The sequence below is a fragment of the Heterodontus francisci genome, chromosome 12 (assembly GCF_036365525.1).
Source record: "Heterodontus francisci isolate sHetFra1 chromosome 12, sHetFra1.hap1, whole genome shotgun sequence".
Taxonomy (NCBI): Eukaryota; Metazoa; Chordata; class Chondrichthyes; order Heterodontiformes; family Heterodontidae; genus Heterodontus; species Heterodontus francisci.
This window is the reverse complement of record NC_090382.1, coordinates 66,709,504-66,726,994: the sequence shown is the minus strand read 5'-3', so window position 1 is coordinate 66,726,994 and position 17,491 is coordinate 66,709,504.

Genomic DNA, 17,491 nt, shown 5'->3' with positions numbered 1-17,491 from the left:
TGTGCCAGCATGTAGCATCAATGTCACATCCCTTTGCACCGTTGGCCTTTCAGGACAGCCAACATATGCAATAACATCATTGCCATGCCACCATTACTCATGAGCTTTTCCATGGATTCAGTGACATGGACATTGGCTCAGTCAGCTGCTGTTTCTAACGGTTTACGCAGGGATGCTGCAGATGTGGACTGGTGCACAGCAGGTGATCGAGGGTGTTGTGTGGCTTGCAGAGCTCATGTTGGTTCCAATGGAGCAGAGAGCCTTTGTCTGTAAGCCACTTCCGCACATCCCGAGCTCACTGCTAGCCCTGCGTGCAGAGCCTGGGTGCCATCTGCCCTCCCATGCGCCTTTCATGTTGTAGGTCCTCAGCGTCCTCATAGTCCGAGGCGTGCTGACATTTCTCCTCATCATGCCAGGCCTGGCCCCTATTGGGTGCGTTGTTGTGCAGAGCAACAAAGAAAGGAGCTGGCCTTTTTGGCCATAGTACAGGGCATCACCCTATCCAAACAGGCATAGGAGGTGCTCTTTCAGCATGCCGATCTCCTGCTCAATGGTGCCTCGTAGTTCAGTGGCTGGAGTTGTATCTCTCCTCTGCAGCAGTGAAGTCTCATACTGGTGTTGGGAGCCATGTCTGCAGATGATAGCCCTTATCTCTAAGAAGCCATCCCTCCATCTGAACCAGTTCAGCGAACAGCGGTGGCAGCCGGGACTGGCGCAAGACCCAGGTGTCATGGCAGCTGCCTGAGAAACAGTCACTTCTTCGCTGCAAGCATCTGCAGTGATCACATACCCGCTTCACCTAGATTGAGAGAGCTCCTTTAATGGTGACGTCTGCAGGTGGTAGCCTGGCAGTAGGCCTGATGGCCACATGAGTGCAGTCTATGAACATTACAATCTATGGTTCTCCGGCAATGGTGCCAGAACCAGAGGCCCTCTGGGCCTGGCTGTGAGAGTCCGTTCTGAAGCAGACATCCTCACTGGCCCTCCGGTGCAGGGCATTGGTGACCTCCCTGATGCAGCTGTGCACTGCTGTGTGACCCCACTAAGGTCTCTGGTGGGTCCCTAAAAGGCTGCAGAGGCGTCAGGCTTGAGAACCGCTGCCACTATGAGGAGCAAAGGCATGGGATGTCACTGGTGCTTTGACATCCGATGGCATGCCATGTGGGGCCTGTAGATGCACAGCAAATGTAATGGCGAGCTCCTCTTGAGGGCTGCTGCTCACGACCAGGGGCCTCTATACCAAAATTCGGCAGGAGCTGGGGAATGTAGATTGGGAGCAGCTGTTTGAAGATAAATCCACATTTGATATGTGGGAGGCTTTTAAAGAGAGGTTGATTAGCGTGCAGGAGAGAAATGTTCCTGTGAAAATGAGGGATAGGAATGGCAAGATTAGGGAACTATGGATGACAGGTGAAATTGTGAAACTAGCTAAGAGGAAAAAGGAAGCATACATAAGGTCTAGGCGGCTGAAGAAAGACGAAGCTTTGGAAGAATATTGGGAATGTAGGACCAATCTGAAACGAGGAAATAAGAAGGCTCAAAGGGGTCATGAAATATCTTTAGCAAACAGGGTTAAGGAAAATCCCAAAGCCTTTTATTCATATATAAGGAGCAAGAGGGTAACTAGAGAAAGGATTGGCCCACTCAAGGACAAAGGAGGAAAATTATGCGTGGAGTCAGAGAAAATGGGTGAGATTCTAAACGAGTACTTTACATCGGTATTCACCGAGGAGAAGGACATGACGGATGTTGAGGTTAGGGACAGATGTTTGATTACTCTCGGTCAAGTCGGCATAAGGAGGGAGGAAGTGTTGGGTATTCTCAAAGGCATTAAGGTGGACAAGTCCCCAGGTCCGGATGGGATCTATCCCAGGTTAATGAGGGAAGCGAGAGAGGAAATAGCTGGTGCCTTAACAGATATCTTTGCAGCATCCTTAAACACGGGTGAGGTCCTGGAGGACTGGAGAATTGCTAATGTAGTCCCCTTGTTTAAGAAGGGCAGCAGGGATAATCCAGGTAATTATAGACCGGTGAGCCTGACGTCAGTGGTAGGGAAGCTGCTGGAGAAGATACTGAGGGATAGGATCTATTCCCATTTGGAAGAAAATGGGCTTATCAGTGTGATAGGCAACATGGTTTTGTGCAGGGAAGGTCATGTCTTACCAACTTAATAGAATTCTTTGAGGAAGTGACAAAGTTGATTGATGAGGGAAGGGCTGTAGATGTCATATACATGGACTTCAGTAAGGCGTTTGATAAGGTTCCCCATGGTAGGTTGATGGAGAAAATGAAGTCTCATGGGGTCCAGGGTGTACTAGCTAGATGGATAAAGAACTGGCTGGGCAACAGGAGACAGAGAGTAGCAGTGGAAGGGAGTTTCTCAAAATGGAGACGTGTGACCAGTGGTGTTCCACAGGGATCCGTGCTGGGACCACTGTTGTTTGTGATATACATAAATGATTTAGAGGAAAGTATAGGTGGTCTGATTAGCAAGTTTGCAGATGACACTAAGATTGGTGGAGTAGCAGATAGTGAAGGGGACTGTCAGAGAATACAGCAGAATATAGATAGATTGGAGAGTTGGGCAGAGAAATGGCAGATGGAGTTCAATCCGGGCAAATGCGAGGTGATGCATTTTGGAAGATCCAATTCAAGAGTGAACTATACAATAAATGGAAAAGTCCTGGGGAAAATTGATGTCCAGAGAGATTTGGGTGTTCAGGTCCATTGTTCCCTGAAGGTGGCAACGCAGGTCAATAGAGTGGTCAAGAAGGCATACGGCATGCTTTCCTCCATCGGATGGGGTATTGAGTACAAGAGTTGGCAGGTCATGTTACAGTTGTAAAAGACTTTGGTTCGGCCACACTTGGAATACTGCGTGCAGTTCTGGTCGCCACATTACCAAAAGGAAATAGATGCTTTGGAGAGGGTGCAGAGGAGGTTCACCAGGATGTTGCCTGGTATGGAGGGCGCTAGCTATGAAGAGAGGTTGAGTAGATTAGGATTATTTTCATTAGAAAGACGGAGGTTGAGGGGGGACCTGATTGAGGTGTACAAAATCATGAGAGGTATAGACAGGGTGGATAGCAAGAAGCTTTTTCCCAGAGTGGGGGATTCAATTACTAGGGGTCACGAGTTCAAAGTAAAAGGGGAAAAGTTTAGGGGGGATATGCATGGAAAGTTCTTTACGCAGAGGGTGGTGGGTACCTGGAACGCGTTGCCAGCGGAGGTGGTAGATGCGGGCACGATAGCGTCTTTTAAGATGTATCTAGACAGATACATGAATGGGCAGGAAGCAAAGAGATACAGACCCTTAGAAAATAGGAGACAGGTTTAGATAGAGGATCTGGATCGGCGCAGGCTTGGAGGGCCAAAGGGCCTGTTCCTGTGCTGTAATTTTCTTTGTTCTTCTTTCTCTACGTGGAGCGCACCTGCCTGTTGGTATTGCCTCTGACGCATACAGATCCTCACGTGCAGAGGATCACAAAATGTAGGATGAGCCATACCTATTTCCATGTGATAAATAAATTTGAACCCTTCATGTATTCGAAGGTTCCTAACAGGGCAGGGATTGGTGTTAATGATTACATCAGCTGCTTTCCTGGTCCAATTAAGTAGTGTGCCATGGCATTGCCCATCTTGGCCAACACTCAGAGGGGCACAACATGACCACATCAAGATCCTACCAGCTGAATCGATTGCCCCCACCATCCATATAACCTTAATGCCCCTGCCCTTTCTGGCACCCACCCCTCATACAGGGTGCCTTGTGCCCCCTCACAAACACAGAGCGTACGCTGTTAACGGTGGGATGGTACACGGTACCTCCCTTCATGCCAGCACAGCTTTACCTACAGTAATTCCAGTCCCTCCTCCCTTTAAGAATGCAGAGTTAGATGCCTGAATGTCCCCCCCTCCTCCCTTCCAGAATGCAGAGTTAGACCTCTGAATAACAGAACTTACCTTCACTGGCCATAACTTCTGTCTCTGAGGACCCGCCAGCTTTTCAAATTGTGAAGGGGACGACACGTGATGGCCGCCCGTTCAGTGAAAAATCCTGAAGTGTCAGTGGAGAGGTGGCGGGCTACATAATCAGCAAAGGCAAGCACTCTTTATCATATGCTAATTGTGGTGCCTCCGCCGTGTGGTTGTGGGGGGGGGCTACACTGAGGTCCTGCCGCCACCGATAATATGCGTCAGGCTCTTCTTGACCTCGTGGGCCTCTCCCCGCAACATTTTACATGCCTCTGCGCCACGACCCGCGGCATCGAGGGGTCGGTAAAATTAAGCCCACTGTGTTTTGAGTCCTCCCTTGGTGAATCCTTGTTCACCGCTTTGCAATTATAAGGCAAAGAAATGAGTATAAACAGGCTTTCTTAGGTTTAAAGAAGAAAAGTGAAATTTATTAAACTTAAAACTCTAATTCGGTTAACGCCTATGGATATATGACGCGCCCACGCTAGCATGCACACGTGATACACACATGCAAATAGGGACAGAAAAGAGCAGAAGAAAAATAAAGTAGAGAGGTTTGAGGCAGTCTCTGAAGGGGTTTCCTGTTGCTGTTTCTGTGTTTCCAGTTTGCCATCGAGTCTTTGATTGTAGACAGCTCTTAATTTTCATTGGGGCCCAGTATTCTTCTTAAACCTTGTTCACATAGGAGACTTTTCTTTCTTGGGGTTCGTATGTGTTCAGTCGTTTCCGAAGTTGGTAAGAGCAAGATGAGAGCAGACAGGAGAGAGGTCTTTTCCAGTCCAGGAGCAAAACTTTCTGAGATTTAAAACTCTGTGGCAAGTTCAAATTCAAAAAACTCCAACAGTCAGTTAGTCATGTGACTAAACTGGTCTGACCATGTCTGTTTGTGTATTCGGTCTTCTTAGCAGTTAACCTGGAATGCTAGCTCCTCCACCTTCAACGTCTGGTCATCAAAAGTCCATTGTGAATTAAATTGTCGCAAGGAGTGGCCCCTTTGTCAGTTCCAAGTACTGTCTGTTACTATGCAGATGTCTTTCCAATCAGGGGCTTGGCAATTCCTTGTGATGTGCCCTCTTTCCAGCAGCAATTTTAAGTTTTAATGTTCATATGGCGAAATAATGTGTGCCTCATTCTTGGCAGGTGGGGGCTTGCATGACATGGCGATGATGTACAGATATGCCAGAAATCTAAATTAATTAATATTCAGCATTGCCAACCTTTGCTTCATGGTGCCATACAAAATAATTGTCTCATCTTTTTGGACCTGTGCTTCAAGACTGATACCTTCTTGTGCCTGAGCTATCTCACTTCTCCAGCAGCTATTTGCTGTGATGTCCACTTGATCAGTTCATGATACCAATTACCTGTAAGCTGCATTTTACATCTCTTAGTTTTTTGCATTCATCACATGAGGACTGTAGTAAAGCATGGGATGGTTCTGAATCAGAATTTTTCATCATTCAAGGGAGACTATATTACTTAGAACTTTTGTTACGCAACTTGCTTTGCTGAATGATAATTTTCTTTAATCTACTGACTGGAGATCTGAATTTATATTTTTTGAATATATTTAAGAGAGAAATGATGAAGGATGACTTTGCTGGCAGCTTAGGATGACCACCTAATTTGCGACACTATCTTACATTGCAAGGCCTATGACGTGGAAACAAAATGGTTGTTCATCCCAGGAAGAACCAAGACCTAGGAAGTTTAAGAGGACTACCTGTTATTTTTAGCAAGAAAAGAAACACTGCTACCATATTTTAATCACTGGGTAACTGTCATGTGACAAGCCCCTCCCCATCTGTGGTTTAAAACTTGTGTTTCTCTACAGCAGCAAGGAGAAGTTTCTGGACTCTGACAGTGGGGGTCCCTCTCTCTCTCCATTTCAGCTTACAAGCTTCAAACTCTGCTGTTGTCTGACCTCCTTTGCATACTCCTTCTGCAATCAGAAACCCCGTTGGAGGAAATCATCCGCATTGTTATCGCCAAGAGACCCACCGAACCAGTCATCTACCTCTTCAAACTAAAAGCCTCAGGACCACCAAATTCAGCTAGAAGCCAGCTGAATCACCAAACACTATAGACTGTATATCCCTTTCTTCTATGGACTCTAACTCAACTAATAGGGTGGCGCAGTGGTTAGCACCGCAATCTCACAGCTCCAGCGACCTGGGTTCGGTTCTGGGTACTGTCTGTGCAGAGTTTGCAAGTTCTCCCTGTGACCGGGTGGGTTTCCTCCGGGTGCTCTGGTTTCCTCTCATATGCTAAAGACTTGCGGGTTGATAGGTAAATTGGCCATTGTAAAAATTGCCCCTAGTGTAGGTAGGTGGTAGGAGAATTGAGGGAAGGTGGGGATGTGAGAGGGAAAAATGGGATTAATGTAGGATTAGTATAAATGGGTGGTTGATGGTCAGTGTGGACTCGTTGGGCCAAAGGGCCTGTTTTGGTGCTGTATCTCGCTATGACTCTAATCTATCTTTCCCACTCTGTAACCTATTTGTGTGTGAGTGAGTGAAAGTTTACACATAGTTTATTATTTTCATTAGTTCAGTTTAGGTACATACAATAAAGTTAACCTCTTTCTTTGTAAAACTTGAGAAAAACCTATTCGATTGGTTCTTGTTGTGATCACCAAGTAAGTAATCAAACACCTACTGAATTGGCCAGTACATTCGCTTTAAAAAATAATTAAACGTGTTATGGTCAAACTAGGAGAGGGAAAAGAAGGAAGCCCTTCCACCCCTCTTCATTTGACCATAACACTTCGTGGTAGATTGCATTTGTTATACTCCAGCCCAGAATTCCAAAGGTGATAAATACAGCCACTGCACAAATATATGGGGATGGATTTTCCTTTTTACCACATGTTTTTGGGTGGTGTTGGGGCACGAAAGCCAATGTGATGGGGTACTATGGCCTACAGCCACGATATCACTCCAAACAGTTGTACCAAAATTATCTTCCTTGTAACTCAGCAGTCTGCAATACTGCTTTCCCTGTTGCCTATCGATGAGAGCCGACTAGATTTGCATGCAACTTTCCCTGGATACTGCCTTAAATCAAATCTGGGAATACTGCCTCTATATAAGTAGTGGTTTGAGCTGTAATGCTGAGGTGGATATATTGTATAGGAGGTGATTTTTAGATTTTAATTTACTCAAATGTTTTTGAAGACATCAGACAGTTTTTGGGAGTAAAGTAAAATCTAAAAAGAAAGTTACTGACTTTATATTCAGGTGAAACTTGCAGTTTATTTGCTTTTGCATGGAACATTCCAAACACAGATGGAATGGCCAAATTCTGTAGGTCGACAGGTGCAAAGAAGAACTGGCAGAACAAATGTGGCTTTGATTGCCCAATAGAATAATCTCTTCATTTTCATTAATTGAAAATGTTTTTATTCATTACACATCTAGCTTGTGCATGATACCAATTATCTGTAAGCTGCTATGATATATTATCCTGCAACAATTCAACATGCCAGTCCTGATGACACAGAATCGTTTGTCAGGATCATTGCTGATAAAGGATATCTCTTGCAGTTGTGGCTAATGACTCTAAAACTGCACCCTCAAACAGAAAACTATAAGTCTAGTGAGGCTCATTGAAGTCTTACATTTAGATCCCTTGGTGAAATCCTATAGTAGAGCCCAGTAAGAGTGTCCAGAATTATTGTAACCTGCTGTGTGCTGCATAATGTTGCTATGTAGAAGGGATACTACTTCCTGAAACTTAAGACAAGGATATAATCTTCCATCCTCATATCGTGAGGAGGTTGCACACGATGGAAATAAGTGGAGTAAGATAGGTATCAAGCTGTAAACAGATAAGAAAAAGCAAACATTAACAGTTGAAAGATAAGAGTATAAATTCCAGGCTGTCTGTTTTTCCCCTTTCCCATCCACAACTGCCCCACAAAGATGTGCATTCCCAGAGGTTTCTTCATCCTTCTTCAGTAATATAGAAGGCATACTCTTGCATCCAGTAAATTGCAGTCATTCACAGAAGTAAACTCTGAAGTCTGTGTTGTCCTAAAATTTTTACTTTTGACGACAGGATTCAATGAAAAGTGTTACTGAGTTCTTAAACTCTTAACTGCAACTAATTTTTAACCATGTCCATCCACTGGTTATTTATTCACCTTGCTACTATCAGGTGAAGAACAAGGACCTTGTTTGATTGCAACAGGGTTCATTTCTTTTTTAAAGTGGTTATGTTTACCAATTCAGTGAGTGTTTAACTTTTTTATGTGCTATGATCATAAAAAAAACAATTGAACAGGTTTTCTTGAGTTTAAACAAGAAAGAGGTTAGTTCATTGTACTTAAAACCAAAACACGATCTAAGTAAAATAATAAACCACATTCTAACTTTCACACACACACACAAACACACACAAGTAGGTTACAGAGTGAAGAAGAATAGATTGGTTGGATTAGAGTCCAGAACAATAAAAAGAATATACAATCTGTGGAGTCTGGTAATTCAGTTGTCTTCCAGCTGAACTCACAATCTTGAAGTTTCTGGTTGGTAGAGGTGGCCACCTGGTTTAGGATTTTCTTGGAGACAGTGATGTAGAGGTTTTCTCCCAAGGTCTCTGTCTGCAGTAATGACAGACTTGGATGTTTTTCAGCCAGCAGGCAGGGTGTGTAATTACTGGGTTGCCTAGAGAAAGAGAGTGAGAGACAGACCCCCACTTGGGTCCTGCTGTGGTCAAACTCAAGCGTTTGTCTGCTGTAGAGAGAAGAAACTGCAAGTTTTCACACAGATGGAGAGTCTGTCTCATGATGGCCCAATGTATTCTCTCTTTTGCATCTTAGTTCAAGTCTAAGAATTTCAATCTCTCTCGGGTCCCATTGTTTCAGTGTTTACCTTCTATGGCTCATCACCACCAGTGTTAATGTTCCAAGATGGCTTTGAATGTATTGTTAATGGAGGTAAGGCAGGTAGCTCATTCAAAATTTGCAAGCCGTTGTTCTGGTGGGTGATCTACCAGACATTCGCCTCCATCTCAATACCTTGGTATGTGAAGTATTTAGATGCAAATTGTAGTGGCCATTTAGCTGCTAACAGAGGTCCTTTTATCAGCTTTTTGTCTCTTGATTTCTTTTTAAAGTTTAATTCAAGTTCTTTGTCTCCTTTTTTCTTATTAAAGGTTAATTCAGATCTCTAACTGATGGATTAAAAAATCATTTGGCATAGCACCTGTTTGTGACAATCTTCAATGGAGGAATGGTATGTTCCTCTTTTCCAATTCTAGCTACCTTACTTGTTCTAGCCCTTGTACTTCTTTGAGGTGCGCCCTGGCTCATGCAAGGTTGAGAGATGGGTCGCTGGAAGATTCCTCTGGTGCTGTTATTATGACCGAGGTGGGAGGAATGGACAGTCTTTTCTAGTTCCACTTCTTCACAGGTCACAACATATATTTTTTTTAATGTTTATCCTGTTACCAATGCAGTCAATCATATACTCTACTCTTATCCCAGACTAAAGTACACCAACCAGGTTTCTTTAATAAAGAACAAAATTATCAGTTTGTTATAAAACAAGACCAATAACAAAGCAAAGCATTAACACACAGATTGAAATATCAATGTTCCGCTTTTAAAATTCCCCACACACAAACTCACACATACACTGAAATAAAAACCCTAAAATTCTCTCTGCAGAGGTCTGTTACAAAAAAATGACAAAGAAGAATACTTTAGCCAAATACTTGCTAATTCTTGAAGACAAAAGAAAAGATATGGAAAGATGTCAGTTGTCCCTTTTTGGTCTGGCACCCCAAATACACGTAGATGGCTGTCACTAGGATCTTTCTAGAGCAGCTCTTTTCAGGCGTCATTGAGGTTCAGTTTGGCAGGCAGCATCAGGAATTTCTGGTAGGCTTTTTCAGGAGAGATGCAGTTTCTCTATTTCTTACTCTTGATTCTCAGGAAGTTCTCAAAGTGATTGAAGAGGGTGCTGATGGTGGCTGCTCTCTTGGCTGGTTTTCTCCAACTGTCTTCAAAACAGTTCACACCATAACACACTGTCCTAAGAGAAACCAAAAACAATATTTCAAGAGTTAAGCCTCCTGACCCCTATAAATCTTTGCTGTCACTTCTCTGTAAACATCTTCCCCAGGCCACCCAGGTTTCTGTTATTTATTGCTTAAAGCACATGACTTCCAGCAAGGCTGTTCTTAAACAACATTAACAACGTTTTTAAACAACATTTAAGGTAAGGGGCAGTAGGTTTAGAGAGGATTTGAGGAAAAACCTTTTCACCCAGAGGGCGATTGGAATCTGGAACACACTGCCCGAAGGGGTGGTAGAGGCAGGAACACTCACAACATTTAAGAAGTATTTAGATGAGCACTTGAAATGCCATAGCATACAAGGCTACGGGCCAAGTGCTGGAAAATGGGATTAGAATAGATAGGTGCTTGATGGCTGTCACAGACACGATGGGCCAAAGGGCCTGGTTCTGTGCTGTGACTCTATCTCAGTGTCCTTTCAATGAACTGTCAACAACAGAGCAAAGTTCAGCTTCTATGAAATCTTCAGCCTTCCAATGAATCCATCTCCATAATTTAAATATAAGTCCTCAAAAACATATACTTAACATAAAATATAGAAGCACTTTCACAACACCACTGTCAAGGACTGAGTTGCCTTTCGGCTGGATGAAGCTGCTGTTCCTGAGAAACCTGCTGTCTCTGTGGGATCTGTGGTTGTCATTTATTTGCATTGTCAAGACAAACTGGGTCCAGTTCTGAAACTCCCTAGGGTACTGGCGTGGGAGGGGACCATCAAGAGTCAAGTGCATTATCCCTATAATGGGAGATGGCAATCGATGTTACCACTACTTGTAGCTGGATGAAGACTCAGACTCGTTGCAAACTGAATAGTCCCAATAAAATTGGAAGCCTGTGAAAGTGACATGCCAAGATTGCTCCAAAATACATCAATTGAAGCAACTCTGGAAGCCATCAATGTCCTTTGTCACACTCATGCAATATGAACTGTAAATAGAACTCATGAAGTATGAACTTAAAACAGACACGCTTCTGTAAAACAAAATGGAGTTGAGAGGTCAGGTGACCATGCCTTTCTTGCCAATAAAGATGGAACTGCAAGAACCCCAAGTTAATTTACATGTTTGAACAAATCTTGCTGAAGTCATTAAAATTAAAATGACCTTTCTGGACATATCTATGTGAAGTCATTAAATGCAAATGACCCTTCCTTTGGCAATGGCTGTATTTCTCCAACTAATTAAAAAGAACTGGGTTCACAATACTGCTGCAGACTCTTCGACTCCAAACTTGAAATCCAGAAAATGAGTGTGAAAAGCTCAATTTTATTAAGATGGTATGTGGATGAGTGATACCCAGACTCCATTGTCTGACAATGGCCTAACCATCAGAAACTATTTATGAAGACACCGGAAAGAGATGCTCTGGTCACATGGCAGAAACTAGGTTTCTGATAAGGGGTTTTAATAAGGCATATTCTGGGCAGACAGAAGGAAAACATCGATGCCAAGGAAGTGAAAGGTTCCTTCCTAGGATCACCAGTTTTAAGCCACATGTAGGCAGAGACTCGAGTTGGCCCTAAACTCTCCACCCAAGGAACTGTACCAAGGCTTCACAATTGAACCTTGTTTTGGCCAGGTGAGGAGAGGATCTCAGGCTCCCCTCTTGCCCTTCTCCTGTATGACAGCAACAGGATTTATTCCTTTTAAACAGTGGTGTGCCACGAGCAATTCCAATACTGATACTGATTTGGAGCAAAACTTTGATTTCTTGAAACACGCATGATTAGTGCCAAAATCTTAATGGGAATGAGGTTGAATTATATTTTATCTCTTTTTTGAGAAAATTGCTCATTGGTTTAAGTGGCCAAAAGAGTCTTGGACTATCATTTTACAAGGTGAATTAGCGGGAAGAGCCCATAAAGCTTAATCCATGCTATCAGATAAAAGCTCTTTAGATTATGAGCAAACCAAAACTGGTATTTTAAACACCTATGAACGAGTCCCTGAAACATACAGAGAAAAATTCAGGAATAGTCGGAGAAGACCTGTCCAAACCTTCATTGAATTTGTACGAGTTAAACACATGGCTTTTGATCACTAGATGAAATCATTGAAGCTCGAACCCTTGTATGAGAATTTACGACAAGTGATTCTATTAGAGGAATTCAAAAATAGTAAACTGATTAATATCAAGTCCCATATTGAGAAACAAAGGGTCTCTTCTGGGAGTGGAGCAATGAGGAGCAGACCTGCGGAGAGAATGCCGAGCGAGAAGCGGATAAATGGCATCCGAGGAAGCGGATAAATGGAGCCCGAGGATCGTGGCCTAGACACTTACCTTCCAGGAGCAGACCTGAGGGAAGAACGCCGAGAGAGAAGCGGATAAATAGAGCCCGAGGATCGCGGCCTAGACACTTAGCTTCCGGGAGCGGAGAGCAGTCGGACCTGTATGGGAATGCCTAGAACCGGGAGCGAATAAATTCAGCACGAGGCTCGAGGCCTTCACTTACCTTCCGGGAGCAGAGAGCGGTCTAGGTGCACGGCAGTTTTGAAAAAAGAAGAAAAAAGTCAATGGTGGCATCACAGGAAAGCTGCAAGGTGATTGGTTGGTGAGTAACCGCTGTTAAGGAATAACTCTAAATAGCTGGGTAAGTAACTAAAAGTGAAGAGAAAGGTTTACAGTTTTTTTTAATATAGCAGGTAGTGTTTTATTTTAGGGAATCAAGGTCCCGAGTGTAAATAATCTAATTTTTGGGTAATTTAAGGGAGTAAATTAAGGGTAAATCATGGAAGGACAGCTCAGCAGTATGGAGTGCTCCTCCTGTGCAATGTGGGAAGTCAGGGACACTTCGAGTGTCTAGGGCGAAACATGTGCAGGAAATGTCTTCAGCTGCAGCTACTCAAAATATGCATTTCGGATCTGGAGTGGCAGCTGGAGACACTGTGGAGCATCCGCGAGTCTGAGATCATTGTGGATAGCATGTACAGGGAGGTGGTCACACCACGGGTAAAGACTGCTCAGGCAGAAATGGAATGGGTGACCGCCAGGCAGAGTAGAAGAACTAGGCAGGCAGTGCAGGAGTCCCCTGGGTCCATCTCCCTATCTAACAGATTTTCCGCTTTGGATACTGTTGGAGGAGATAGCTTCTCAGGGGAATGCAGCAAGAGCCACGTCTGTGCTGCACAGGAGGGGAGGAAAAAGAATGGGAGAGCTATAGTGATAGGGGATTCTATCGTAAGGGGTACAGATAGGCATTTCTGTGGCCACAAATGTGACTCCAGGATGGTGTGTTGCCTCCCTGGTACTAGAGTCAAGGATGTCATGGAGCGGCTGCAGTACATTCTGAAGGGGGAGGGTGAACAGTCAGAGGTCGTGGTACACATTGGTACCAACGACATAGGTAGAAAGGGGGATGAGGTCCTGCAACAAGAATTTAGGGAGCTAGATAGCAGATTAAAAAGCAGGACCCCAAAGATTGTAATCTCTGGATTATTCCCAGTGTCACGTGCCAGTGATTATAGGAATAGGAGGATAGAGCAGATGAATGCATGGCTGAAGAGATGGTGCAGGAGGGAGGGCTTTATTTTCCTGGATCACTGGGTCTGTTTCTGGCGAAGATGGGGCCTGTACAAGTTGGACGGGTTGCACCTGAACCGGAACGGGACCAACATCCTTGCTGGGAGTTTGCTAGTGCTGTTGGGGGGTGGGGGGTTTAAACTAATTTGGCAGGGGGTTGGGATACAGAGTGGAGGTACAGTAGGGGGTGATGCACAGTCAAATATAGAAGAGAAACTGAGTCAGTCTTTAAGGCAGATCAAATAAAGACCTGTTAAGGCACAGGCGAATAATGCAAGGCTGGATTGCATCTATTTTAACATAAGGAGTCTTACAAGTAAGGCAGATGAATTGAGGGCATTGATTAACACATGGGAATATGGTATTATTGCTATCACAGAGACATGGTTGAGGGAAGGGCAGGACCGGCAGCTCAATATTCCAGGGTACAGAAGCTTCAGTCCTGACGGAGGGGGTGGGGGGGGTGTTGTAAAAGAGGAGGTGGCATTGCACTGTTGATTTAGGAATCAATTACTGCAGTAAGGAAGGATGATATCTTAGAAGGTTCCTCAAATGAGGCCATATGGATAGAACTTAAAAACAAAAAGGGGGCAATCACTTGGCTGGGAGTGTACTGCAGGCCTTCAAACAGTCAGGGAGAGCTGGAGGAGCAGATATGTAGGCAAATCTCAGTGAGGTGTACAAATTACAGGGTAATAACAGTAGGGGATTTCAACTTCCCCAATATTAACTGGGATAGTCTTAGTGCAAAAGGCTTAAAGGGGGCTGAATTCTTAAAGTGCATACAGGAGAGCTTTTTGAGCCAGCACGTAGAAAGTCCTACAAGAGGAGGGGCAGTACTGGACCTAGTCCTAGGGAATGAAGCTGGACAAGTGGTAAAAGTGTCAATGGGGGAGCATTTTGGGGATGGTGACCATTACTCTGTATGATTTAAGGTAGTTATGGAAAATGACAAAGAGGGACCGGAGATAAAAGTACTGAATTGGGGGAAGGCAGAAAACATGATCTGGCCAAAGTGGACTGGGAGCAGCTACTAGTAGGAAAGTCTACATCAGACCAGTGGGAGTCATTTAAAAAGGAAATAGTGAGTGTTCAGGGCCAACATGTTCCCGTAAAGGTAAAGGGTAGGACCAACAAGTCCAGGGAACCCTGGATGTCAAGGGATATAGTGGATTGGAAAGGGAAAAAATGGAGGCTTATGGCAGATTTAGAGGGCTGAAAACAGTGGAAGCCCTGGAGGAGTATATAAAGTGTAGGGGGGTACTTAAAAAAAATAATTAGGAGAGCGAAGAGGGGACATGAGAAAACACTGGCGGACAAGATAAAGGAAAATCCCAAGGCATTTTATAAGTATATTGAGGGCAAGAGGATAACCAGGGAAAGAGTAGGGCCCATTAAAGACCAAAGTGGCAATCTGTGTGTGGAGCCGGAGGATATAGATGAGCTTTTAAATGATTACTTTTCATCTGTGTTCACTATGAAGAGGGACGATGTAGGTGTGGAGATCGGGGAGGGGGATTGTGATATAATTGAACAAATTAGCATTGAAAGGGAGGTGGTATTAATGGTTTTAGCGGGCTTTAAAGTGGATAAATCCTCAGGCCCAGATGAGATATATCCCAGGCAGTTATGTGAGGCAAGAGAGAAGCTAGCAGGGGCTCTGACACAAATTTTCAAATCTTCTCTGGCCACAGGAGAGGTACCAGAGGACTGGAGGACAGCGAATATGGTACCAATATTCAAGGAGGGTAGCAGGGATAAGCCAGTGAGTCTAACATCAGTGGTAGGGAAACTATTGGAAAAAATTCTGAGGGACAGGATTAATCTCCACTTGGAGAGGCAGGGATTAATCAAGGATAGTCAGCATGGCTTTTTCAGGGGGACATTGTGTCTAACAAACTTGATTGAATTTTTCGATTGGGATCCAGGGCAATTTGGCAAATTGGATCCAAAATTGGCTTAGTGGCAGGAGGCAGAGGGTGATGGTTGAGGGTTGCTTTTGTGAGTGGAAGCCTGTGACCAGTGGTGTACCACAGGGATCGGTGCTGGGACCCTTGCTGTTTGTAGTGTACATTAATGATTTAGATGTGAGTATGGGAGGTATGATCAGTAAGTTCGCAGGAGACACGAAAATTGGTGGTGTTGTAAATAGTGAGGAGGAAAGCCTTAGATTAAAGGATGATATAGATGGGCTGGTAAGATGGGCAGAGCAGTGGCAAATGGAATTTAATCCTGAGAAGTTATGCATTTTGGGAGGACTAACAAGGCAAGGGAATATACAATAGATGATAGGACCCTAGGAAGTACAGAGGGTCAGAGGGACCTTGGTGTACTTGTCCATAGATCACTGAAGACAGCATCACAGGTAGATAAGGTGGTTAGGAAGGCCTTTATTAGCCGAGGCATAGAACATAAGAGCAGGGAGGTTATGATGGAGCTGTATAAAACGCTAGTTAGCCCACTGCTGGAGTACTGTGTATAGTTCTGGGTACCAATCTATAGGAAGGATATGATTGCACTGGAGAGGGTACAGAGGAGATTCACCAGGATGTTGCCTGGGCTGGAGCATTTCAGTCATGAAGAGAGACTGGATAGGCTAGGGTTGTTTTGTTAGAGCAGAGAAGGCTGAGGGGGGACCTGATTGAGGTGTACAAAATTATGCGGGACATTGATAGGATAGATTGGAAGAAACATTTTCCCTCAGCGGAGGGATCAATAAGCAGGGGGCATAGATTTAAAGTAAGGAGCAGGAGGTTTAGAAGGGATTTGAGGAAAAATGTTTTCACCCAGAGGGTGGTTGGAATCTGGAACACACTGCCTGAAGGCGTGGTAGAAGCAGGAACCCTCACAATATTTAAGAAGTATTTAGATGAGCACTTGAAAGGCCATAGCATACAAGGCTACGGGCCAAGTGCTGGAAAATAGGATTAGAATAGTTAGGTGCTTGATGGCCGGCACAGACATGATGGGCTAAAGGGCCTGTTTCTGTGCTGTATAACTTTATGACTCTATGACAATGGCGAGGGACGATGCTGTAATGATGGATGATTATGAACTCCTGCACAAATCCTTTAATCAGCGAAATCCCTTTCCTAATAATCCCCAGGGCTCTGGGAAGGACAGAACATGGGAGAGCGATAGGATGGGTGGTAGTGAAAGGGGGAATAGAAGTGAGAATGCAGGGGGCTCGCAACAAGTGAGGAAGGAAGGTGCAGAGGGTAGGATTGGTTCCCGAAGACCTGTGTGTTTCCTCTGTAGTAAAGCAGGGCATGTGAAAGATGACTGCTGAAAATTAAAGAGGAAGCCAGTAGGTTTTGTTGTGGTTCACAAGGCCAGTTCAGGAAAGGGTGCCCCAACAGGTGGCGCGCCGGACAAGTCCGTAGCCCTAACCACGGTTATTGACCCCTCCAGGAATACTGTCACGGATGCGGTAGAAACAGACAAAATCCTAGAGGGGTGCTCGTGTTTTGTCTTCAAGGAAAAGGTGTCCTTGTACCCTTCTAATGAGGCGAGCAAGTCAATTGTCCTGCTCAGGGATACAGGGGCCACCCAATCATTAATGCTGGATAAAGGCATGATCTTCCTACCAGAGAGCTTGGTGAAAATAAAGGTTCTGGTAAAAGGGATTGAACGCAGACACATGCCCATATCCCTATATCAGGCTCACTTACAGTGTGACCTAGTCTCTGAACTGCTTATGGTCGGGATTTTTCCTATTCTGCCTGTGGCTGGAATAGATTTGCTGTTGGGTAATGATTTGTCTGGGGGTAGAGTGATAGCCTCCCTAATAGTCTTAGAGAAGCCAAATGAGGCCAGGGAGTTGGAACAGTTACAGGAGGAAGTCACTGGAATATTCCCTGACTGCGTAGTGACCAGGTCCGTGGCTAAACGAGCTCTGCTAGGGAGAGCTGAGCCA